This window comes from Monodon monoceros, unplaced genomic scaffold (genome assembly GCF_005190385.1).
Source record: "Monodon monoceros isolate NGI ecotype Baffin Bay Population unplaced genomic scaffold, NGI_Narwhal_1 Super_Scaffold_10, whole genome shotgun sequence".
Taxonomy (NCBI): domain Eukaryota; kingdom Metazoa; phylum Chordata; class Mammalia; order Artiodactyla; family Monodontidae; genus Monodon; species Monodon monoceros.
Genome location: NW_021703766.1, coordinates 30055280 through 30081429, shown reverse-complemented (window position 1 = coordinate 30081429; position 26150 = coordinate 30055280).

Sequence of the window (26150 nt, the reverse complement as noted above, 5' to 3'; positions counted from 1 at the left end):
CGCGGGGTCTGGCTGAGGCAGCCCAGCTTCACCTGAGGCGTGGCTCTATCATTTGGAATCAGGCCCACGTCCTCCTTGTGCCTGTTCATTTCTTTCTGCCAACACCACTCTGGACCCGGGGAGCGCTGGAGCTTTGTCTGCTACCTTGTGAATGAGTGTTTATTTCTCCTGTGGATGATTCCTCCCTCAGGTACCACACCCTCCTCAGAGAGCTCAGAGTTTGGCGTCTGTCCTCCTGGGAGAGGCTTTTGTTGCTTTCCCCTCAACAGGCTTTTTGGTTTTCTGAGGGTGATAGCCGTTGTTTCTCTATAAGAGGCTCAGGGAAGCCAGCCTGGGGGTGGGAGGGAAGGAGGGGATGGCCGGTGAAGCTGTGTCTGCCAGCATTTTATACCACCCCGAGGAAGTGTCAATCGTGCATGCCAAAGCGGGGCAGGCTGCTGAGATGGGGAGCCTACAAAAGGATTCTTCACACTGCTTTGGGGCCACCACCAGAGTCTCGGCCCCATCCATTAGCGAGGTCCGCCTGCCTGCCTAGTAGGGTAGCAAGACACACCATCTTTTTTTGGGGGGTCACACCCCGCGGCTTGCAGGATCTCAGTTCCCCAGCGAGGGATTGAACCCAGGCCACAGCAGTGAAAGCTCGGAATCCTAGCCACTAGGCCACCAGGGAACTCCCAAGACACACCATCTTTTATGCCCCAGTGCCTGCCTGGAGTTCTCCCCATAACCAGGGCTCCATTTACAATCAACCGCTTTTCGGTGTAGCAGAGACACGTAACAAGTTTGGGGAGGACATGGCAAAGCTCTTATGTAGGTAACACTTGCTTTGACTTGTCCGGAAACAACCTCTTCCAGCCTCGGGGGCCCCTCCTGTGGTCCCGGCGAGCAGGGTTACTCGGCATTCACCCAGACACGTGCTTCTGGATGTTTCATCCTTTGATCCCGTCTGTTCTCAGCCTTTCTCTTTCCAGAATGATGCTGCCTACTTTAGCGTCTTTCATCCAACAGAAGTCCTGTGGCCCCCGGGCCTCCCCTGCATCTGTGCCTGTTTGGTTTTATTTTTCCCCCCTTTAAAGAAAAGTCTATCCTTTCCCTAATTATAAAAATAAAACACTTTTTTGGGGGGGGTTGGTAAATCTTGAAATAATTCATGAGTGTGTAAACAGCACAGATGGAAGCTGATGTCTCTCTTAGGGTTGAGAGTGAGAATTACATGTGACACCATCTGGGGTGGAGACAATCGGGGTTTTCTACGAGGCAGGTGGCTCAGAGGGCAGCAGGGTGCTGTGGTCAGCATCACACACCTTGTGTCCGGGAGGCCTGCCCTCAAATCCTGCCCACTCCACTTCTCCAGCTGTGTGACCCTGGGCCAGTTATGGATCTTCTCTCAGCTTTACTTGGAAGCTTTGGCGATGATTAAATAAAATAATAGAAGTAAGCACTGAGAAACAGTGCTTAGAACAGGGTGAGTACTCTGAAAATATTAATGTGCCCTAAACTGAGCTCATGGTCGACGCATAAACATGGTCCTTTTCAGCACGTGCACCTCAGCGAATGGTACCACTCTCCACCCAGAAACCAGGCATCATCCTTGGCACTGCTTTCTCCTTCATGCCCCGTGGTCAGCACAGCTACAGGTCATATTGACCTCACTCCTGCTCTGTATGTTTGACATGCATCCCTTTAGAGCCTTCTCCATCCAGCTGCACCCCACAGGATTACTGGAGCCCCAGTACATGGCTGGTGGGAATGTCAGATGGTGCAGCCCTTGTGAGAATTGTGAGCAGTTCCTGAGCACGTTAAACATGCAGTTTTCATAAGACCTAACAGTTCCACTCAGAGATATATACTCAGAAATACTGAAGACAGGGGTTCAGTCAAAAATGTAGACAGAAATGTTCATAGCAGCTCTATGTGCAACAGCCAGAAGGCGGGAACACCTTCAATGTCCATCAGTGGATGATGGATAAACAAAATGTGGTCTATCTATACCATGGAATATTACTTAACCGTAACAAGGAATGAAGGAGTGATATACCCTATAGTATGGATGACTCTTGAAAATATTATGCTAGGAAAAGAAGCCAGATGCAGAGGCCACATATTGTATGTTTCCATTTACACAAAAGGTCCAGAATAGGTAAATCCATAGAGACAGAAGGCAGATGAGTGGTCGCCAAGGGCCTGGGGCGAGGGGAGGGGACATTGGGGAATGACTGCTTAATGGGTCACTGTTTGGGGCGATGAAAAAGTCCCAACACTAGAAACTGGTGATGGTTGCACAGCAATATGAATGCACTTAATGTCACTGAATTTTATACTTTAACGTGGTTAAAATGATAAATTTTGTGTTATGCATAGTTTACCGCAATAAGAAAAAATGATGTGCCTTTTGACCAAGGCCTCCTCGTTTCTACCTCTCCACTCTCCACCCACACTCCCGGCAACCACCATTCTACCCTCTGCTTCTATGAGTCTCGCTGTTTAAAATTCCACATGTAAGTGGGATCACGCAGCATTTGTCCTTCTAGGTCTGGTTCACTTCACTTAGCATAATGCCCTCTAGGTTCATTTATGTTGTCACGTGCGGCAGAATTTTCTTCTTTTTTAAGGCTGACTAATATTCCACTGTGTGGTTAGGCCACCGTTTTCTTTGGGCCAAAAGACACGATGGCTGAGTCGTCTTTATGCAGGCTGACTGGGTCCTGGGGATCTAATGCACGGGGTGGTGATGACAGTTAACAACACCGCATTGCATAGTTGGAACTCGCTAAGGGGATAGATTTTAATTTAAATCCTCTCAACACACACACAAATGGCAACTCGGTGAGGTGATAGATATATTATTTAGCTCGACCGTGGTGATCTTTTCACAATATCTACATATATCAAAACATCAAACTGTACATCTTAGATATATACAGTTTTTGGCTATTTATTTGTTTTTAATTTTAAAATTGAAGTATAGTTGATTTACAATGTTGTGTGGGTTTCCGGTGTGCAGCAAAGTGATTCAATTACACATATATAGGTATATATATTCTTTTTCATATTCTTTTCCATTATAGGTTATTACAAGGTATTGAGTATAGTTCCCTGTGCTATAGAGTAGGACCTTGTTTATCTATTTCTTATATATATAGTAGCGTGTATCTGCTAGAGATATATACAATTTTTATATATGAAGGTGTCGTAAAAAAGTTGTTAAAAAATGGTGTGTAGTTTCTCTGAAATCCACGTTTAACTGGGCTTCCTGTATGTTTTGGGCAGCTCTGTCTCGGCACCCATGGTTCTGTCTCAGCCCCCATGGTTCTGTCTCAGCCCCCATGGTTCTGTCTCAGCACCCATGGTTCCCATGGCTGCAGGAGCTCTAGGGTCTTCTTCCTGAAGGTCTCCGCCCCACCAGGGAAGCCTCTCTCCTCCTTCAGCTCAATCCCTCCCTTCACCTGCTGCCCGGATAGGATGGGGTGTTGGTCTGAGACTCTGCCCAGCCTGTTTCTCTTCTGTTTTTGCCTCATGGTCAGCAGTGACCTTGTTGCCTTGTCCCCTTGGCTTTGCCTGCAGAGAGCCCCCCAACATTGTGAAGAACTTCATACAATGTCTTTGGGCTAGTGGAGTGGCTCATCTTGATATGGGGTAGTGGGGGGGAATTTTGAACTTCCAGAAGCCACAGGCCCTCCCTCCACGTCCTGTGTCTGGTTCCAGATGTTCAGTTATGGGCTCATCTTTCCCAGAGCTCCTGAGCTGCACTGGTGCAGGTCAGAGCTGGCTGCCCCCTCCATCCTGGTCTTTAATATAAGCAATATCCTCCCAGCCGGAGCTTCTATGACAGTTTGCTTCAAGAGCACAAATTAAAGTGATGCCGCCCAGGGCAAGAATGGCCTTAGCAGATCAACAGGGAGAGCATCCGGCATCCCTATTTAATATGAAGAGTGACTAAGCAGAGACACTGCCCTTGCAGCCAGGCCTGGTCTGAATACCAAAGAGATGGCAGGGAGAAAGGGGGAGGGACGAGCTTGGGGCTGCCAGTCACCTGAAGCATGGCTCACGTGCCCGCCCTGTGGGGCTGTGGGAGAGGAGGTAAAGGTCGGGAACTCTCAGCAAATATTTGGAGGGCTGTTCCCACGCCTGATGGGTTTGGACACAAGGTAATCGTCTTCTGGAAGGGGCCCGGTAATCCCTGAGCAAATGCCGGCCTAACCGGTAACTCCCTGGCTGAGCTGGCCCCTCTCCCCTGGGGCATCAGCAAGGAAGAAGGTGAGCACCCCAGGCTGGGGCTTGAATGGAGCACACCTGCCAGGGAATGCTTTCATGTGAGACCCACAGCATTGGGGTGTACGGTATTTTGTTATCTATGAAAACATTTTCGGAGCCTGTGCTGTATACCAGGCTCCGGGGTAGGGATGGGGCTTTAGAGATGAAAGACATGATCCCCAGAGTTTGATGGGGGAGCTGGTCTGTAAGCTCCCAGAGGACAGGAAGCATCTCTCCTGCTCACTATTGGATCCCCGGGAGCTAACACAGTGAATGAATGAATGAATGAGTTGTAATACAATGGGCTTCTTCCCCATCCCATGGGACCCAAGGATGGCTTCCTGGAGATGAACTTACAGAGCAGTCGGAGAGAGCTGGGCAGAGAAGTGATGGAAGGGTAAACCCGGGCAGAAGGCACAGAAAGATGTGAGGGTCCCGTGTGGTGTAAGACTTGAGGTTGGAGCCTGGGCAGGACCAGGTATGGAAGGACCTCGCAGGTGGTGGTGAGGAGCTTGAATTCCTTCTTTTTTTTTTTAATTTTATTTATTTATTTATTTATTTTTGCTGTGTTCGGTCTTCGTTGCTGTGCGAGGGCTTTCTCTAGTTGTGGCAAACGGGGGCCTCTCCTCATTGCGGTGCCCGGGCCTCTCACTATCGCGGCCTCTCCTGTTGCGGAGCACAGGCTCCAGACGCGCAGGCTCAGTAGTTGTGGCTCATGGGCCTAGTTGCTCCCGTGGCATGTGGGATCCTCCCAGACCAGGGCTCGAACCCTGCATTAGCAGGCAGACTCTCAACCACTGCGCTACCAGGGAAGCCCTTGAATTCCTTCTTGAAGCTCCCGAAGGATTTATAAGTACCAGAGCGATAAGGTCTGACTGATTGGCATTTTAGATCATCTGCCTGGAGGATGCTTGCTCATTCTATTTATTAAGACAGCTGAAAACAAACCCCTACTCTACACCTTACATCGTGCTGGGTCTAGACTGGTGCTGTCCGACAGAAACATAGTGTGGGCCACATCAGTAATTTGACATTTTCTAGCAGCCACATTGAAAAAGGTAAGCAGAAACAGGCGATAGACTTATTATTTCATTTAACCCAATGGATCTGAAATATCACGATACCTTTCACGTCTTTTTGGTTCTTCATCTTTGAAATCCAGTGTTTCTTTTACTCTTCCAGCCCATCTCAATTCACACTTGCCTCATTTCAAATGATCGGTGGCTACTATACTGAATAATGCATGCAGGTGTAGACAGGGGTGTACGAAACGATCATGGTCTCTATCCTCACAGAGCTTAGAGCCCAGCAGAGAAAACCCATAATTAAATGAGCAAACAAAATAGTACAATGGGGCTTCCCTGGTGGCGCAGTGGTTGAGGGTCCGCCTGCCGATGCAGGGGACACGGGTTCATGCCCTGGTCCAGGAGGATCACACATGCCGCGGAGCGGCTGGGCCCGTGAGCCGTGGCCGCTGAGCCTGCGCGTCCGGAGCCTGTGCTCCGCAACGGGAGAGGCCACAGCAGTGAGAGGCCCGCGTAACGCAAAAAAAAAAAAAAAAAAAAAATAGTACCTCACAGTGGTGGTGAGGGGGTGGAGGGGAGGATCATGACACCCAGGGACGTAATTCAAGCACAATTTGAGTCCTTAAGGATGAATGCGGGTCCATTAAGTGAGAGGTGGGCGTTCCTGGTGGGCAGAACCAATGTATGAGGGGCTGGTGAGCCGCACTTGGTGAGCTGCCCTAAGCCCAGGGAGCATGGCTTGACATGAGTCCAGCAAGGCCGGCAGGACCAGATCAAGTCAGCCTCCAGCCACAATGGGTATTTGGACTTTCTTTTAAGAGCAGTGGGAAACCACCAGAGGGTCATAAAGAAGCAGGGAAGTTACCATGACCAGATCCTTACAAATACGTCACTGGAGTGGCTGTCGTGCACACGTGGATTTGGGGGGGGGCGGGGCAGGCTGAAGAGGACAGCCCGTGGTCTGCGGCATGGATGGGAGGAGAGTGGGGGAACTGAAAATGGGAAGCGGTGGAAGAATGCAGGAGAAAGCCAGAAGTTAGAACCAACAGGACTTAAGAGTGGACTGGAGGGGTGTGTGCAGGTGGGGGGAGCAGAGGTATGGTTTGAAATAAAGGGGGGCGGGAGAGTTGATGACTCCCAGGTTTCTGGTGCTGCTTCTGAGATCAGGAACCTGAAAGAGAGGCAGCTTTGCCGGCGGGGAGGGAGGGTCCAGGAAGTCGCAGGTTCATTTTCAAGTGTGTTGAGTTTGAGGCATCTGTGAGATCTCCAAGATCTGATTTTACGTGACAATAGGTAAGGCCAAGCTTGGGAGAGAGTTCTAGCTGCACAAGCAGATTTGAGAGATGGTCCGTACCTACATGTGTGATTGGTAATGAAATACGTAGGAACGGGAATTAAAGACATAGAAATACATCTAGAGCATATTTAGCTACGCTCAACCAGGTGTGCATATCTAAACCAGTGGCTCTCAGCCAAGGGTGATTCTGCCCTCCCTGCAGCCCCCCGCTGCCCAGGGGACATTTTGGCAATGTCTGGGTACATTCTTTTTTGTCAGTGAACACTATTCTATTTATTAAAATTAATGACAGCATAAGAATAGCCTATCATAAGCATCATTCTCAAATATTTAATTATTATTTTGAATACTTTATGTTAAATTATTTGTTTCAGTAGCATTATGAACTTATGGACCTTTCATAGATTCAACTACTTTTAGTAATCCGTAATTGGTTTTCTTTTTTTTAACATCTTTATTGGAGTATAATTGCTTTACAATGTTGTGTTAGTTACTGCTGTATAACAAAGTGAATCAGCTATACGTATACATATATCCCCATATCCCCTCCCTCTTGCATCTCCCTCCCACCCTCCCTATCCCACCCCTTTAGGTGGTCACAAAGCACCAAGCTGATCTCCCTGTGCGATGTGGCTGCTTCTCTGGGTACATTCTTGATTGTCCCAATCACGGCGTTAGGGGTGGTGCTGCTGGCATCTGGTGCATAGAGGCTGTTTTTATCAGACTAGGAAGCAGGAAAAAAGGCACCAGATCGTAAACTCTTTGAGGACCAAGGCATACCAGACCTTTTCGAAGCAAAGGAGAAAAACTTGAACCATCCTTCACCCAGCCTCCCTCCCAGGGTTTGGGGTATGATGCAGGCAAAGGTTAGGTAATAAACTCCAGGGAAACATTTTTTTTCAAGTCCCCTATTTCATCTTAAAAAAATCAATAAATTTAAATTCTAGTCCATAATATATCACTGTGTATTTTAATATAATAATAAAATTTTATATTCTTTTCTAGCTGAGTTACCTGATCCCTCCCCAACCCATTAATTTTCCCAAGGCTCTGAGATACACCACCATACAACCCCAGGAGAGCAAGTCCAACTTGAGATCAAGTCCAACTTGATTCCCATAAACACCCACATGGATACCATCTCCCTCTTGGACATTTGACAGATTTTAATGATGTAGGGGAATGATTAACGGATGAAGGAAGAGCCATGGAGAACCTCATTCTGGAATAAAGAGTTCTCCTGGGAAATGGGAAAGTTCCTGAATTCTCCACAGCTTCAAAGAGAACTTGATTTTATTTTTCCAGCTTGCAGAATTTTCCTACATGGAGTTTTGGTAGTTACCAGGAAGTGTTTCCAACTTATCTGGGGGCACCTATTGGAGGTGCTTGATGTAATTGCTGTTTGGCTATGGTGTAGCCCTCATAGGTACTGAGGTTGGAGGCATTTGTTTGCCTACTGCAAAGCCATCCATTACAGACACCCTCTGCATGAGCAGACATAGCCGAGCGAGCTGGCTGTCAGAGCCTCCCAAGAAGGATGCCAGGAGGAATGGAATGTCGGAGACAATGTCCTATTCTTTGTCTCTTGAGAAAGAAGTCATCCCCAGGTGGCTCAGGCCGGGATGGAGTTGACTCTTCTCTGCCACATCACACGCACTGCAGTTAAGTTTGCCGAGATTCCAAACAGGGATTACAGTTCCCTCTATGGAAAACACTGTCTGCTGAATTTTCGCTCATACGAACAAAATGGCTCCGAATTTACATAATTAAAATGCCAGTGTCTTTCAGATCACAACAATGGGTAATTAACATTGTTACTTGTCGGCTGAGAAATACCTCGGGCGGAGGATATCAGAGCCCAGCCGTTTTATTTTGGGCCACATCTCACGGACAGTCAGGGCTAATTGAATCACCCCCATCTCATCGAAAATGAATGAAAAGAACATTGAACGTCGCTAGCCCGGCTTGCGATCCACACAGAAAAGCTGCTTGCTCAAACAATCCCGCGGGAGATCAGAACCTCAACCCTGCGTTGAGGACGGCGGCCTGACAGTCTAATTTAGAAGCGTTGCTTAAAATCTTAATCAGCGCATTGAAATTAACAGAGGCGAGTTTCGACACCATGTTTGTGGTTTATGGTTATCATTTTTAATAAACGTTAAAATATTTTTACAGGTGTGGAAAGAGGCACATCCCTGGGACACTGATCTCCTAGGTTGTACTCTCAATCAAGAAAAAAAAAATGTCATCGTCAAGAATGAAGACGTAACATACTCATCAGAGCTTGCCTTCCTTTTATTTTGTGGTTCCGGGAAAGCTATCTGCAATCCTAAGCCCCCGTCCATCTTCCCGGCACAAGTGATATCTTGATTGACACATCTCCAAATAAGCTTGTGAATAGCTTTCCGTATTAGCCTCAGAATAATTCAGATGTCAAATTACGGCTCGCAGACTCCCTGACTCCTCTCGAGCTCCAGAATGAATTTTTTAAATATTTGGGAGAAAGTATTAAATTTTGTTCAGTTGGGGTCAAAGTTCATATCATTTGGTAATAAAGAGCCACAGAGGGTGTTTGCACAGAACTGGGGGCTGCACTGATTTTATTTTGTGCGACAGCTGCAGGTCAGGCTGACCCTTGGTGAGCGGTTTGGAAATTGTGAGCCTGCAGCTTTCGGCACCTTTTGCAGTTTGCCGTGGGTTTCCTTTGGACAGAAAAGGGAACAAGGAAAGAAAGAAGGCAAAAAACGCGACTCATTCTCTCTCTGTGCGCAGGAGTCCTGACTGATGTCATCTCTAAACATGCAGCTTTAATTGCGCCTCTCCGCAGCAACAAGGGAAGAGGTGATGTTAGTTCCGTGTTTTCATCACTGTTGAAACTGCACTGCCGACCCAGCCTGGATTCCCGTCCTGCAAACCGCGCAGAAGCATCTCTCACCAGCAAGAAGGCAAAGCAGTGCTTGCCGGGCTGATAATGGCCACTTTTCACAATATTTGTTGAATGCTCTGTAACGTGTGGCTGAGAAAACTCTCATTATTACCGGCTGTTTGCGCAGCTGTAAATATTTAACCAAGAATGCTACCTGCTTTGTGGAAAGACTTGCTAATTACACCTGCCTCTCTCTATAATTGCATGTTGTTGTAAAAATTCCAGGATAATGACACAACTGTGTCTTCCTCACGCAAGGGGTAAATTTATACAGAGGACGGCACTTGCATTTCCGTAAGCAATTAGCCTACACATTTTCATCCTTGTGTTTTCCTGTGATTTTATTGAAATGAAAGATAATGAATTAAATCCAATTACAGCAAGAAGACAGCTAGCAACTGGATGTCCATTTTGAACCACAGTTCTACTTTGTAAGCAAAGTGACGAAGAGAACGACACTCCTGCTAAAGACAGTAGAAGCATTCCAATAAATTAGAAATATCAGCCTGATAGCACGGACCCTGCTGAACAGCCCTTATTGGAGACTGGGGTTCTCTTGACAAAATGCTTCTGGAAAAGGTGCATATTTCTAGTCTGATGAATGTGAGGTACTGCTCTTGGCTTGTAGCCTGATTATTGGTGGAACATCTCTATCAAAAATGTTTCCCCAGATGCCATAATAAAGCCCAAGATGATAATCCATAGTTCACAGGGTTTGCTGGGGGGGGGGGGGGGGGAGAGAGAGAGATTGAGAGAGAGAGAGAGAGAGGGAGAGAGAGAGAGAGAGCGCTCTGGAATTCAGGAAATAGGAGGCAGGTAATATTCTTATTACTTTAAAACATGGGCATTCCTATTCTCTTGGAAATCTTAGCCCTCCAGGAGATGCGGAGAGACGTAACCCCCATCTAGGCTACAAAAAAAAAAGGCTCACTTGCTTTAATCAGGAGACTGTTCAAAGATGCAGAGCCATGGTTCCCGAAAAACAGAACAAAACGAGTGGCTTGACGGTACAGACGCTTCCCCAATCAATACATCTCTACATCTTTATTGCTTTCTTTTCCTTTTTACTCGCTCACCATCTTTTCTCTCCACCCCTCTTCTCCCTCTGGATAAATGCAAACACCTCCAAATGTCAAAAGTGGAGACACGACCCATCCTTTAACCGCACAGGGGCCGATGATGTTCTGAGCTCTGCGTCATTTCAGACACAAGCACATTTCCCAGGATTTACAGTCTCCCTAGAATAGGTTTAAACCTGATGCTGATGAATTCACTTATTCATTTAGCGGTCATGACTATTTCTACTAACGCTCTGGTAAATATGAGGGTGACGGCATAATTATACCAGGCAGGGAGAGGAAGAGCGCTGACAGCCCAGCCGGTCGGAGAGCGGGAGCTGACAAGCTGCCCTGCCCAGCCCAGCCAGGGAACTATTTTCTTCGATTTCCTCTCAGTGGCTGGGCTGGAGTGTAGCTGCCTAATGGTTTGCTGTCGATACAGTAAAAATGCTTACCCATCTTTATATCTAATCCATTCTGAGAGGGCTCTTTACATAAATGGCCTATGCCATTTCTTTATTTTCAGAAAAGGCAATCAAATAAGATTGAACCACACAGGCTGTTGGTCCAGTGTTTTTGGAAGCGTGTGTGTTTTTTAAAAAGCACACTGATTCATTTTGAGACACAGCATTTTGTGTTAAGTTGTCTTTGACTCTTTTCTTCCTCGCTGTTTTTTTTCTTAAAGGGCTCTAAAAATCAATGGCACGTTCCACTACCATCCATCTTTATATAGTAATAAATTAAGTGGGAGGTATTGATATTTTTGACCGTGCTTTTAAAATTTACATACTAAATGACAGTTATATACCCTTGCGGCTCCTGATTTCCGCTGCTGTTTACTACTTGTGACTTGGGAAAGAGGCCGTTGAGTTTCGCCTGTTTGATGTTCCTGAGGGTTCTGGCACCTCCATCCATGGCTCAGATAGAGAGCAGTCGGAAACCTGGTCCCAAGGAGGCGGGAGCTCAGATAAGCCTTGCCCTTCTGCCGTCTCCTGAAGAAGTTCTGCAGGAACTTCACCAAAGACAGGCCAAATGACCTCAGACTGGGCGATGGATGTGGTAGAGCTGAGCTCGGGTGATACTGAAATATTTAATACTGGTGGGCAATGGCCTCCACCCATCAGCACTTGGCTGGGATGTCCTGGAGGTCCTTCTGCTTTGCCAGATGTTAACCCTTTAGTTGCTGAATTAAGTGAAGGGAAGAGGCTCCAGGGAAAGGCCAAGGCAGTGGACAGCAGAGGGCTTGGGGGAAAATGGCTATTTATCAACTGTTGCAAAATATCCCAATATTTAATATCAGTGCCTACTGGGTGAATTTTAGCCCTGGATATGAGCCCCTCCACATACACAAATTTAGGAATCTTGGGGAAGTTTTGGACGTATTGTGTGCCCTTCCCATTCCTTAAGAAAAAAATAGGGCTTCCCTGGTGGCGTAGTGGTTAAGAATCCACCTGCCGATGCAGGGGACATGGGTTCGAGCCCTGGTCCAGGGGGATCCCACATGCCACGGAGCGACTAAGCCCGTGCGTCACAACTACGGAGCCTGAGCTCCTAGAGCCCGTGCTCCGCTACAGGAGAAGCCACTGCAATGAGAAGCCCACACACCGCAACGAAGAGTGGCCCCCGCTCACTGCAACTAGAGAAAGCCCGCGCGCAGCAGTGAAGACCCAACGCAGCCAAATATAAAATAAAGAATTAATTAAAAAAAGAAAAAAATAGGCTAGAATTTTGAAACCTTGACACGGAGGCCTGGCTTACCTGGTGCTTCCAAACTATTTCCGATAAACTCTGAGTTTGAGCAAAAATGTAGACAGCCACCACCGGCCCTCCTCTGGCCTTCTCCCTCCCTCGGGATAGGTTAAGGGCATCTTCTCAGCATTTGGCAAATGTTCGTTCTGAAGCAGAGGGAAAGCCCTAGCAGAGAGGGAATTCAGGGAGCAAGGTCAGGCCCGCTGCATAATTTTATTTTAGGAAACTAAATCTCTCTGGATAATCTGAGTGCTACCCACAGGTAGATAACTAGGAAAAAATACCAACACACTGGCACAAAGGCCTCCACTGCATTTAAATGATTATTTGGGGGACTGGGACAGCCTTGAAGCGAACAACAGTTTATTTGCAGAGATTAATATGTCAGTAATATTGATCGTCAGAGGCCTGCTTCATTCTATTTAAGATTCCGCAAGCCACAGACAGCAGTCACTCAGGCGTGATTTTTCCCTCTAGGATTTCTAGCACGTTGAGGAGGTAAATCCAGGAGATGCCGAATGGCAAGTTCTGTCAAACTAGATACTGCCGGGCCGATCCCCAGGGCGAGGTGCGTGCATTTTGTTTACACGTTGCCAAGGCAGGCATCAGTAGTTTGCTTACATGCCAGGGTCCTTTTTTCCCCGTTCTAAAGCGGGTCACCGAACGGTCCAGGCACCTATCGTGTACAGGAGCCGGTAGAGCTTTCCAGAATCAACCCTGAAATCATGATGCAGGATTATCCAAATATTAAGGCTGCTGAAAGCTGGGTTTCTCTGATTTCCTGGTGCACGGAGGTTGCTCCGTTACATCCAACTGTCCAGGAAGTGCCTTTGCAGGAGTGTCTGTAAAGAAAGGATGGAACATATGAGAGGTGTGGAGAAGAACTCACTTTCATCAAAGGATCAGCTTTCAGGATGGTCTGGGAGCCCAGAGCATTATTGTGTTACACACCGCACTGAAACGCGCCTTGTTCTGATTTTTTCCCCTCCCCCCGTCCCCCTTTTCTTTGAGGGTTTTCGAAATAAAAGAGTTTTTCTTCCAAATTGAGCTGGGAGGCAAATTCTCGAATGCTGTGATAGAAGATGTTAGACAATATTCCTTACCGGAGCTATTGACATTTTGGAGAGTTGTGACACTTTGATTTTTCTCAAAACATATGGATCAAGCCTGGCTGCCTTATTGGACAGGAAGTCCGGATGAAAGGCCTTCCTTTATCTTTCTTTGTATTTCCCCCCCTCTGTTTGTTCGTGGCTTTCTCTCTGAATAGAATCGTGGTTTTCTTAAGCTGTCCGGGGAGTCGTTATTGCCTTACTAAATATTTCATGGTGCACAGCACACCGTACCTGCCAACTGCCTCTTATTTGTTGTCAAAAATAAGGGGTTCATCCTTTGGAGGGGGAGGGAGAAAAAAGATAGCAGGTTTCTCCTATTGTTTTTATTTTAAAGTTTCTCGTAGGCACCCCATGCATGGAAACACTGGAAATCTGAGAAGGATGCTTTTTATTTGCCGGGGATGCACGGCTGGCCACTTATTTATTTATTTGCGGCTTATTTATTTAGTTGCCGCGCACTCTTTTCTATGATTCCCAGCACTTGTTTCTTGGCGGTTTCCCTTCCGATTTGTTCAAAAGGGAAAAGTTCAAAGCGGCTCTGTCAGCTGAGGGAGAAGCCTGCTGAATACTAACCCTGCAGCGCCCGCCTGCGCTGACCTTGAGAGAGGGGCCCTAAACGGTTCCATCGCAGACCCGCATGTGTGTTTTGTTAGACCAGGTCGGGAGAGGTCAGGGCTCACCTGAGGCCAGCAGAGCCTGGCCGACCTGCCCGAGCAGCGGGGTAATGCATTTTTAAAAGGGACATTCTCGCCTCTGAATGGGCCTAATATGGTCTCTGTTTAAAAACCTGTCAGAATCCCAAGCACACACTCCATAAAATATAAATAAGTACTTACTGTTTGCAGATGTTGCTTGTTTTTTCTAATGTTTGTATTTGAAGTCTGAGAATCCTCACTTCCTGTCAGGCTCCCCCATGCCTCTCTCCTCCGGTTTCTGAAGGAACAAGGCGGAACTTCAGATAGCAATTTCTCAATGAAGATACCGTCTGTCAAAGCTGTCCGCATCCCTGGTACAATTAATATTCCCTTTTTCTTTCTTTCTCTTCCCCTTCGGCCCCCCAACACTGAGGTTTATTTCTTGCTACAGCTTCACCTGGGCTTAGGAGAGCCACCTCTCTCGTCGGCAGCCTTTGAAAGAGGCTTGAGTCTCAGGAAAGTGTGATTTTGGAGGCTCTGAAAGGTGATGCTGGAACTCGATAGGCCTGTAATCTGCATGCTGAGATTAATTGGAAAGAATTAGGGAAGGGACTACGAGGGACCGCCATCATCGTACCTGGGGAAATTCGTAGATGGGGCCTCATACGTCTTTGCCATCTCCATCCCGAGAGTCCCACTGATAAATTCGTGGTGCAGGTGTCTGATTAATATATACGTGTGTTTGGCTGCATCCGGGCCATCGGCCCCTGAGTCTGACCCACGGGTCCTAGATTCCTCCGCAGTGGTCGTCCTCTTGTTTCTACTGAACTGTATCAAGCTCACCCCCCAGCTCCAAACCCTCTCCAAAGACGCTGGCTGAGCGCCCAATGCAGAAGTCAACTTCTTGCTCTGCATCTGATGTAACCTCTTCCTTCTCCTCCTGTCTCCCTTCTTAGTTATTGCCTGCCGCCCTGGTGGGGACTGTGGGTGACAGGTGGGAGACCAGGGCACAATTTGTTGCATGACCAACTCGGTAGGTCGCTTTTTCCGGAGTTCCTGATGCACAGTGCACGAAGAGGGCTGCAGAAGTTGCCGTTTGCTCTGTAGCCCTCCCAGGATTCACACCCCAACATTTTAATAACCCACTCTCCGTGGCCCCCGCCATGTGTACTTTAGAAAGCAACACATGAGCTCTCTCTGCAAGCCTGTGGACTTGCTGAAATTGGCAGTTCCAGCTTGTATTTTTTTATTTACTTATTCTTTCCCGTTTATGCACTCCTCTGGTTAAAAAGGCCAGCACAGCCCTTGTTTCTCAGCCCCTTTCTTTCTTTACCTAGAAAGCAGCAGCTCAGAAGGAACCCACTGCGAGGTCCCTGCTCTGTCTGCACATCCTCTATATTGCTTACTTCCCCAGTTTTGAAGCCAATGGTCATCAATAGCCTCACGAACTGAAAGCTTGTTGACCCAGACCCAAATTACTGCTAAGAATCGATAACTCCCCTTCACCTACTTTAGCCAGAGATTCATGACAATGCTATTCACTTGCCATTTGCTTTAATATCTATTATTTTTAAATAAAGAAAGAAAAGTAAGAGACGGACACCAAGCCTTCCCTCGTTTCTACACCATTTTGGGAGGATATGATTCTGAGCACACGCCCAGGATAGCGTGGCTCCATGCTCGAATCGGGCCAGTAGAGTTTGCTTCATCTTTAAAGCACAGGAACCATAAATCAAGATGAAAATCCTACAGCCCCAAAGCTTTACCAATTGATACAATTTGAAAATGGGCAGCCGGAGAGGCTGGGGAGAAAGCTGACATGATGACTTTTATAATAGCAGAACGTTTAAGGTTATAGAAATAAAAGGAAGAGGATGAAATCAGGCGCGTTGATCTCTGCCTGCAGGCTCTCTCAGCTCACTGGAAGCTCCAGCAATTATTTCTGCTCTGGCTTTCCCCTCCTTTTTTTCCAGCAGTCTGTTTGAAATGAAGCAGAACCGGGCATGGCAGGCTTATCAGTGTCGTTAGCTGACAGGGCGCCCAGCACACCTGCTTTTACTTGCTGCCATTTCAGGCACTAATGCCACAGAGAATGTTGCTTGGGTCCTTATAATGTGTAAAGATTCATTTATTTCACCTTTTGAACCTGCCTGACCCCCTGGGCTTGTGCTGGGGAGGAGGCAGAGGGCTGGAGAGGGTTTTTTTCTGAGCACTTAGAAGAAGCTGGCAATTAGGGGTCTGGCCCCGGGGCTGTTGCTATGATAGAAGCTTAAAAGAGAAGATAGGGGCTCAGCTAGGGAGGTGCTGGGAGCCAGTCAGGGCTTGGGCCACCTGAAGGGGGCTGGGGGATGGTGCCGAGCAGAATTCCCCTGGCTGCTGCTTCCCTAGCTCCGCGGTGTCCCATGTGCTGTGCTATTTTGACACCTGGGCACCCCTACCTTTGGAGACCTGCCTCACATCACACCACACGTATTCAAATGCATCTACCTCCTCTCGCTGTCACTGAGATCGTTGACAAGATTTTTAAAAATCATTTTGCCTTTGAAATGATTTGGCCATGGGTACCTCATTTCATTTACAGTGCCTGAGATTTCCTGACAATCATCGAATGCACCTAGGAATTCCAGCAAAGAGAGAAATGTCGACCCTTCAAACTGTTCTCCAATATAATGGAATTTTTATGAATACTAAATTTAGCCATTAATGAAGTTGATATAATGTTAAGTTTTGCAGACATTTTAATTAAACACCTATTCATTTCAATTTTATGGTTTTCTTTTTGTATTTTGGAGCCAATAAATGTAGTATATATATTTTGGAATCAAACATTTTAACAGGCCCCAGAAAAGGAAAAGCCGGTAACCCCAAACCTCATGCCCCAGCTGCCTAATGATGATTTTTTTCCCTTTTTCCTTCTTTTTTTCTTGCCTTTCTTTGGTATGGGTTTGACTGATGCACTTTCCCTTCTAGTAGTCTTAGTTCAAGGTCTTCGTTTCCTAGGAATAAAAACGTAGTTCTTGTTGGTGGACATTACACTCTTTTAGGACTTTGATTCTGGCTCCTTCTATTTCATATCTCACGACTAGTACTGGAGAGGGTGGGGGCATATATTCCTCAACCTCTGTCTGGAAATCTGGAAGTTCCTTCGTTTCTTGATGTTTCCTTCTTTTCAGGAGGTTGGCCGAGCACCTCTTTTGATTATGTCTTGGTAGCATTTCCCCCTTCTTCTGTTAATAGAATTCCAGTTTCCTCAGGAAGAGTTACCCCTCCCCAGTGATTTAGTCCATTGTCTCCAGGAGAGGTCAATTAGAGCATCCCATCACCCTGGCCACAGTTATTGATTTCAGGACTTCTATAACTATGTGGAAAAAAAGAGCCTTCTTTTTATGCAGAGATTGCTGGCTTAAGGATCTGCCAGGAGAACCACTGTGTAGACAATAAAGTCAATGCAGAGAAAAACAGTGTTAATAGGTTGAGATAGAAGAACTAAGTCTTAATGATATCATGAAAGCTCCTGGATCCAGCCATGCCTGAAAGCCATAAAACCATACCACCCCTAAAATAATTGGTTAGATAAAACCAGTTCCTACATTGCTTAGGCCAGCTTGACTTGGGTAGCTGTCACTTGTGATCAAAAGAATCTTGACATATTCTGTTATCACTAATGGGGCAAGGCCAGGAGAGAGATTTTATTTCATCTCCTCTGTTAGGAAACAATTTGAATTGGAAAGTGAGACTGGTGGGTGTTGAAAGGATAGGGAGGGTAACAGTGTTGCAATAAGAAGAATAATGTTGTGGACCAGGCACAGAGCTCCTGTCTGCCAACAGCTCTCAGAAGTTCATTGTCCCCATTTTACAGAAAGCAAACTGAGGCTCAAAGCCACCTACCTAGGAAGAAGAGTCTGACCGGTTTCAGATCTGCTTCATTCTAAAGTAGGGCAGACCAACACCTAGAACAAAATGTTTGGAGGTCATGTTTCTAATCCTTAGGGCACAAGGTCCTGGAGGCTCAGGACCTACTGTTGGTTCCTTTGGTCTTGCATTAGATATTCCATAAAGTTTTTGTGCTCATCATACCACTTTGTCCTCACTGTTCCCCATGGAGTTCCTACCATTAAAAATTCCATTCCTCTGAGTCTGGAAACGTTTAATACTATTTAGAATCTTCTACAAATTTGCAAATTCCAGTTGGTATTTCAGGTATTCAGACTCCTTGGGGTGAGTTTGGGGAGGATGAGAGATGAAAGCAGCTATCAAAGAAAGAAAACCTTGCCTGTGTCCCAATCGTTTCAATACTTGGTCCTACCAAAGGGAAACAGGCCAGATCCTTACCTGATAAAGAAGAGGTAAGTGTCTGGAAGAGGTGGGTTCTGGATTATTCTGCCTGTTTTGAGTCCTGATGTGATTAAATTCTCTTTCAAGTAACGGCCCTCTCATTCCTCTCCTCCATCTTCCCACCTGTGATTCTGAGCGCTCTCAATCAGCATCAAAGCCAAAGAATCTCATAACACATCTTAGGAGGTGCTTCATTAAAACCGATTGCCTTGGCTTCTGGGTTCTTCTATTGCTGAACTCCTGATAGAACCCAACCGAGTCTTTGATTTTGTAGTGAGGGCAGGTGTGTGTGCAGCCAACAACCTTGTTTTCCAGGCACCCCAGGTGGGGAAGGTAGTAACCAGAGGGTCTCAGTAAGAGCGACAGTCTCCTTGCTCTAAATCTGCTTCTACCAGTTCTATGGACCCTCCACCCCCTTAGACTCATTCCAGCTCGTTCTGGGAGTGGCCAGAGGGGTCACTCCAGTCTTCTCAGCTACCATCAGGAGTCCACCGTTTTCCTTGCATCCTACTTTTAATTGTTTTGTTGCTACTGCCACAGCTAAAGCCACCACGTGAAGTCTTGTCCCGTTTTCCCACTGCGTACACAGGCTGTCCTATCTCCCAAGTTCATTCATTCCTCTAATATTAGCTCCTCCCCTGCCCCATACTCTGTGCCTCAGTTACAGAGGAGGTCTAATCTATGTTTTCAATATTTTATGTAACTTTTTTTTTTTTGCGATACGCGGGCCTCTCACTGCTGTGGCCTCTCCCGTTGCGGAGCACAGGCTCCGGACGCGCAGGCTCAGTGGCCATGGCTCACGGGCCCAGCCGATCTGCGGCATGTGGGATCTTCCTGGACCGGGGCACGAACCCGTGTCCCCTGCATCGGCAGGCGGACTCTCAACCACTGTGCCACCAGGGAAGCCCCTCTTATGAAGCTTTTTTCGTTAGCTTTCTACTGAAGCAAATGTCATTTCCCTCTTAGCTCTTTTCATTTTACTCACTCTTCCTTTCGGCTTCTTATTCCTAGAATTCAGATATCAATTCCCCGACTGGACTGGATGGCAATCTGAATATTAGACAGCCTTCCTCTCCCATGCTGACCCATTGTTCTAGCACCATAGGTCTGCAGCTTGGTTCTCATTTCCTATAGGATAAGCTCTTTCCCGGGAAATCCTAGGTCCAGTGGCGCTCACCCACCCCCGCTCTGCTGAACCCAGGGTGAGTTTTTTAACTGAGGACATCATTGCTTTATGTTCTGGGTTCCTCCTGAAATTCAAAAGAGTTCATGCTAGAAAAGGACCTGCCCCTCGAACATAAAATGGACTCCTTTGTTATTCCCCAAGTTAATGATTTCAGGGGTTCAGCATCTTTTGTGAGTGCATGACTTTCCAATGGTTCTGTTTTCTACTCTTGGTAGCAAAATATCCCTGGATTTTTGATAAGATTTGTTTTATTCTTAAAAGCTGCAAATTCCAAGTGGAACCATCCATTTGTTGACTTCTATCTGAATCCCTTTCCTGGTGAAATTTCATTCTTACAGATACTGCACAGTTAAAATTTCATAGACTTGAATTCTGAAGATGTTTTGGGATGAAAAGATTCTTAGTCCAAAGGACTGGGAAGTAAGTATCACTTCATATAGTCTGGGCATGCATATGGCTGTGTTGTGAACTAATACCTGTCGGACCTTGTTATTGTGGAATAGCTGTGGCGAGGTCGTGACCATCATTCCTTTTACCTATTACCTTTTTTATTTGATTTCATTTAGGCTTTGGCAAAGGTGAGAGGACTGACTCGTCTTTCCCGTTTATGTTTGATATACAAAAGCCCCTTGAGGGGAAGTGATGCTAGCTGAAATCATGTAAACTAAAGAGGAGATCTGCTAAGACACCTTGACAAACTCAGACATGAGAATATCTCACTTGAGATATTCTGCTTGCTCATTCCCATTCTTGGCCCTTGCACTCGTGATTAGTAGAAGAGGTCTGGAGAGGGCATAGAGCAGGCGTGGTGCTCCTAAGGAGTGGCTTTTTAATTCACAGGTGAATTGGTGGTTAAGGTTTAGTGTCTGTGAGCAAAAAAGCAAAGTCTGGCTTAGCAGATAATTTAGAATAGGAGACTAACTGAATGATGAAACTTCAGGTTTAATCCACTTAAGAATCCTCCCTAGGCCTGTGAAAGTACTTGAAATTATGAGCAGGGTCATTCAGTGAGGCATGGTGGTAGGTGGGGTGTCCCCTGGGAAAGAGGTCATTCTAAGTGAACAGAGACTCCAGGGCAAACATTTGGTGCCGGGACAGAAAGCAGCATGGTGTCCTGGAAAGCAATATAAGTTCAAATCCCACTTCTGACGTTTACTAGGTGTGGGACTAATTGTAAAATAGACGTTTATCTCTTATTACAAAAACAATAATTTCTTTTAATAGAAGCAAAAAAAAGAAAGAAAGAAAAGGGAAAACACACTCAATCTCTCTCATCCAGAAAAAAATCTACTCTTACTTCTTTCATGGCTATTTTCCAAATCCTCTTTTATGTATAGACACATGTACCTACCTATGTTACAAAAAGAAGATTGCACATGGCATTTTGTAAACCTCTCTTTTTTTTTAAAGATTTGTTTTTGATGTGGACCATTTTTAAAGTCTTTATTGAATTTGTTACAACATTGCTTCTGTTTTCTGTTTTGGTTTTTTAGCCCCAAGTCACGTGGGATCTTAACTCCCCGACCAGGGATTGAACCCGCACCCCCAGCATTGGAAGGTGAAGTCTTAACCACTGAACCACCAGGTAAGTCCCTGTTAACCCCCTCTTTTAATGTTCAATTCCAAACATTGTCAGCATCATTATTAATGGCTGCTCTATGTCCCATCTTATGGACATACTTTAATGTATTTACTCCATCCCCTCTTGTTGGACACATAGGTTGTTTGCAAAATGGCTGTGATATATATTTGCCGCTGTGGGTAGGAAGGGAGGGTGTGATATGGTACACTCAGGTCACGGAATTGCCTTCCCCTTCCCCCTTCGAATAGACTCGGAAAGGTGAAATAGGTCCTCCAGGTGGCACAACTGGCCAAGGACAGAGCTGAGATGGGAACCCAGACTTGGGTTCCCACTGCATCACACGGCCTCTTGTTGTTCGAGGGTTTCCAGGAGAGAGTGAGCATGCCCAGCAGGGTCAGCTCACCTGGAGTGAAGAGTGCAAAAGGAGAGACCTTCTGGAGCTGTCTGACACGCTTCAGGGCACCAAGCAAAGCTAAGTCACTGTGACCTGGACTTGCCAACCTCTGCAACTGTGCTTTCCAAACCAGTCTTGGGAAGAGAGTCTGCTTTCTTGTGAAAGTTATGCTCCAAGCTCTGTTCAGGAACCTGTCACAGGTGTCCTGCTTGGGAATCCTTGGTCCTCAGGTCACTCCCGTCTCTACATTTGGGGTGATCACTTACTTCTCCTCCAGGAGTCCTCAGGGGAGAGAAGAGACCAAGGCTACACATAGAGACAGGTGTGGGGCCTGTGAGTCACAAGGAGACACAGGGACAGATGACTGAGCTGGTGCTGGCTGACACTTTGGAATCTGCCTTTGGTGCAAGGTGGATTCTTTGCTTCTTGAGCCCACGTCTGGCTTTCAGTGTCCTTTCCTCCCAGTGATATTGTCGTTCGAGCTGGAGCTTTAAATAATAAGAGTTACCAGCATTCATAGAGAGGCTACTGTTTTCTAGGCACCGGTGTGTACTTCTTTGGCCCAAAGAGCCATAAGAGGATAAGACTTTTGCACTTCATACCCATTAAGATGGTTATTCTCCAAAAACCAGAAAACAAGTATTGGCAAGGATGTGAAGGAATTAGAACCCTTGTACACTGCTGGTAGGAATGCAATATGGTACAAATGCTGTGGAAACAGTATGGCAGTTCCTTAAAAAATTAAACATAGCATGACCATATGATCCAGCAATTTCACTTGTGGGTATATATACCCCAAGTAATTGAAAGCAGGGACTGGAAGAGATATTTATATACCCACGTTCATAGCAGCATTATTCACAATAGCCAAAAGGTAGAAACAACCCAGATGTCCATCAGTTGATGAATGGATAACAAAATATGGTCTATACCTACAAGATAATATTATTCAGCCTTAAAGAAGAATGAATCTGATACCTGCTACAGTTTTGAAGACATTATGCGAAGTGAAATAAGCCCAACACAAAAGGGCAAATACTGTATGATTCCACTTATATGAAGTACTTAGAAGAGTCAAAATCATAGAGAAAGAAAGTAGAATGGTAGTTGCCAGAGGTTGGGGTGGGTGGAAGGTGGGGAGTTATTGTTTAATGGGGACAGAGTGTCAGTTTGGGAAGATGAAAGGCTTATGGAGAAGGATGATGGTGATGGTCGCACAATAATTGTGAATTGAATACTCAAAAATGATTAGAAAGGTAAAAATTATGTATATTTTACCACAATTTAAAAAGTTACTTATTCTTTTCATAACTGAGGATACAGGCTCTAGGAAAACGGAAGTAGCACAAAAGTTTCATCTTGTGAAGATTTGGGGAAATTCACTTCCCTGATGACTTTTTCAACACACGCTCACTGATCCTCTAATGGGGGCAAATCACTCACCCCTGCTGTGTGCTGGGGACTTGAGAGAGTGCCAAGGAGCTCCCATTTTAACTGGGGGTGGGGAGGGGAGTGGGGGAGGATGGAGAATGAAGACATGGGGTCACCCATGTGTTGTAAGGCAGAATGTCACCAGGCTGAGGAAGGTGGAAATGGGCTCTGGAAATGCAGGGAAGTGGGGACTCCCTCCTGCCTGGGGAGGCTAGGAGATCCAGGAGTGCTCTACGGAAAGGAGGGGTAGGATGTTGATAAGCGGAGCTGGAGAGAGGGGCTTCCAGAGGGATACAGTGCTGATAGGGTAACATGAATGAGAAGCTTAATAATGCCTGTTCCATGCCAGTGCATTCTACGCACTTGACACATGAAATCTCATTTTATCCTCATAACACTTGAGAGAGGCAGGTACTTTATTATCCCCATTTTACAGATAAGTGAAAAGAAGGCCAGAGAGGTTAAGAAACCTGTCAAAGTTCACACAGTTAGGTTTAACAAATACACAGCTTGGAGGTGGGTGGTGACCATCCACATTTAGGGATCTTCAGGTTGGCAGAAACACGGGGTGGTGGAAGAGAAATGGTAGAAACAAGACAGGAGAGTGTGTCAGGGCCAGATCCCTTTGGACCTTCAATACAGGATGATAGGTGGACATTGTTTTAATAAAGCAAATACATCAACTTGTACTCTCTTCTGTTCCAAAAAGAATTTGAGAGATGGTAGCAAGCAGAAACCTTTGCAGGGCAGGTGAGGGGACTGAAGGCCAGTGGTGGGTGGAGTAGTGCCAATCTTCAAGGTGGCCCCCAATGATCTCTGCCTCCTGGCATTCATGCCCTTGAGTTATCCCCTCTCATACTGAATAGAAATGACCCGTGTAACCAATAGGATATTATGCAAATTACGGTGTGCAACTTCCAAGGCCAGGACACACAAGACACTTGGCTTTCATCCTACTTTCACTGGGATCCCTTGCTCTGGAGACAGCTGGCTGCCATGTTGTTAGGCTGCTCAGGCAGTCTGGGGGAGAAGTCCACGTGGTGATGAACTAAGGCCCCCTGCCCACAGCCATACCAGTGAGCCACTTCGGAAATGGGTTCTCTAACCCCAGTCACACCTTCTGATGACCGCAACCTCATGAAGACACCCTGGACCTGCTCTCAAATTCCTGACCTGGAGAAACTATGTGAGATAAGAAATGTTTATTGTTTTGTTAAGTTTAGGGCCTAAACATTACCCCAAGGTAATTTTTTAATGTAATACAGATGCACTAAATATTTAATGCAATAACTAAAACGACTCACTTTCCAGCCCCTGCCTAGACTGCAGTGTGTCCTTCAGAAGGGAAACATGCATAGGTTATCGGTAGCTGAAAGTTTAGCTGAAGGAATATTTCATTTCAGCAAGGAGTAAAGGGGGATCACAGAATAACTGTTCCATGCTGATACTGTACAGTTAAGTCCCCTACATATGAACGAGTTCTGTTCCAAGAGTGCGTTCTCAAGTCCAATTTGTTTGTAAGTCCAACAAAGTTAGCCTAGGTACCCAACTAACCCAATCGGCTATATAGTAGCCTGTACTGTAATAGGTTTGTAATACTTTTCACACAAACAATACATTAAAAAACAAACACAAAAGATAAAGAAAATGTTTTTCATCTTACAGTACAGTACCTTGAAAGGTACCGTAGTCGAGTACAACAGCCTCACGCAGGGCCTGGCATCGAGTGAACAGGCAAGAAATAAAGATACCGTACCACTGTACTGTACACAGTGTCGTACAGTAAAGTACACAAAAGCACAGCCACTTGTAGAGGATGCACGCACGTGACAATGTACGCCAGACACGTGAACTAACTTACATGACTGGACATGCGAACGCACGTTCACATCTTTGAAAGTTCGCCACTTGAAGGTTCCTGTGCAGGGGACTTACTGTATGCTTCGTAACCTGGAGACTTTCCTGCTGCTGCCAATGACCCCACATAGATGTGGCTATGCCTTCTGGGTGCGGGGACTGATGGAGATGTCAAAAAAGAAAAGGTACCATACACACCCGGGGAGAGACGGAATAAAGAGCAGCGAGGAAGTTCCTTTCCACTCCGGGATGGCAGGTCTATTCCTCCCAGGCTCACTTAGCCTTCCTGCCTGGCCACCACCCGCCCCCTCACCGGCCTGTGAGCTCTGTACGGGTGGGGCTGAGATGCATTGCCTTTATTGCTCCAGTCCTTGCTCTGTTGGAATGTCTTCGATACATGACCTTGTACTCAGCCAGGCCCTGGTAATGGACCATAAAGTTGTATCCAGTTATTTTGCCGTTGTGAGTAATGCTGCCATGAATATATTTTGGAAAATTTTGGCTGGTATATCCATAAGGTAAATTCCTGGTAGTGTGTATCTACATAGGATGCTCTAGTTCTTAATTTTCTGAATTTGGCGAGATACCATTACGACAGGAGACACAGGAGCTGTAACAGGAGGGCGAGCAGGTAACAATGTGAGAGGCGAAATCTTGTCCTGAGGCAGGGGAATGGAGGAGAGGCTTTCTGGAGTCTCTTTCCCCTTGTTTATCCCAAATGTGTGTCACATTTTAAACAAAGAAGGGCTTTAGGGAGCGGGGTGTGGCCAGAAGGAGGGGCCCATGCTACTTTGGCCAGCTTGTCAGCCACACACCATGGCTCCTGTGTGTGTGTGTGTGTGTGTGTGTGTGTGTGTGAGTGTGTCCCTTAGGCACTGTGTACCAACCAGTGTTGACCCCTCCTCTTAGCCCGGTTCAGCCTGGAACTCTGCAGAGTCCCTGCGCTGCCTCTTGGTGTCACCAGAGCGCATATCCTCCTGGAGGGAAGGCCTGAAGGGGCCAGATGCTGAGGAAGGGAGGCCTGGAGTCAGGCAGGCTGGCTTCCCAGGGGTCTGGAGCTGCACACGCACAGGGGCCTGTGGGTCTTTCTAGACAGCAGCTCTTGGAGGCCTGGCTATTGTGGACCTGGTTTCCATCCCTGGAGAGGAGGGGCAGGGACAGACACTGGAGGAGCCCCCAGAGCCCCATGCTGCTGTGGCTTCAGAGAGCGCAGGATGACGTTCTGGTTCAAGGTCATGAGGGGTCAACTCCTCTCCGCTGGATTGAGGTTTGAGAATCCACTGGTTGCCAGGAGTGAATAACACGCGCC